The sequence below is a fragment of the Grus americana genome, chromosome 1 (genome assembly GCF_028858705.1).
Source record: "Grus americana isolate bGruAme1 chromosome 1, bGruAme1.mat, whole genome shotgun sequence".
In the NCBI taxonomy this organism is placed as follows: Eukaryota; Metazoa; Chordata; class Aves; order Gruiformes; family Gruidae; genus Grus; species Grus americana.
This window is the reverse complement of record NC_072852.1, coordinates 102,698,173-102,699,322: the sequence shown is the minus strand read 5'-3', so window position 1 is coordinate 102,699,322 and position 1,150 is coordinate 102,698,173.

Below are 1,150 nucleotides of genomic sequence, written 5' to 3'. Positions count from 1 at the left end.
ATTCTCTCTTCCCACCCCTACAAGGAGCAGGTACAGCACACACAGTGCCAGAGAACAGGTCACCCCCCGCCTCGCAGCCCCCCCCCCCCGCGCTTTGCTTTCGTGGTGGTCCCCAAGGAGGGCTCTGGAACAGCACCCATCGCAAGGGCAGCCTCCGGCAAGGCTCCTTCCCTCTCCCCTCACTTTGCCCAGCAGCCCAGGCACAGGACCTGCTCCTGGTGCCTGCAGGGGGAATAAGCACAGTGTCAATTAAAAGATAAAATACCCCCTGCTCAGATTATTCTCATTAGATAAGCTGCTGATGGACGTGAGTGGTTTGCAATGGCAGTGGTGAGTTTGTGCCCACACGCCCCTGGAGAGCTCACTGGCACTGGCTGCAGAGGAGAGCTTAGCTCCTTGCCAGCATCATTTATAAACATATAACTCTCCTTAGAAACATACAGGAAAAAAATGTGATAAATGAATGAAAGCTAGGAAGCCCACAAGCACATACTCGTAATTGTTGCTTGTGGTATCCCGTTTCTTGTACGAAATGCAGAAGCAAGTAGTGTCTGGACCTTGCTTTCCAGTTTGCATTTCTAAATAGGAGGCGCTAGGGAAACACTCTTGTGTTTGGTTTAAACAATGTCCATGAAAATATTTTTATATTTTTTTAAATGCCCAAGCAGGTAGGTGACCACTAACTAGTCAGTCCCACACCACCACAACCTGGTGACTGCAGCTGGCTTGAAATGACACTGAGCTGGTCCCTCCTGCTTGCTGTGGTAGCAAAGGAGTGAGGTACCACATTACCTCTCGCGCATCCTTCCCACCTTGTACTGCTTCTGCCTTGGAAAGCATCGCTCTAGGGCAAGGGCTGCCTTCTCCTGCTGTGTGCAACAGGACTGTAATCCCGTATTTGCTGGAAGAAAAAAGAGGGAGGAGGCGGAGGATTGGAGAAGGCCCCAAAAAACAGCAGTAGGCAGATACGATGCAGCAGTTTCTTAGTGGTTAAGGAAGGTTTAGAGTTCTAGGAGTGGTTCTGCTTTGGTTTAGGTGCCAAAGACCAAGGCCAAAGGTCACGTGAAACAAGCAGGAGCTGCAGGAACCAGCTGGAATGCAAAATGGCATCAAGTGAGACCACAGCACATATCAAAACTGCATCTTTTAT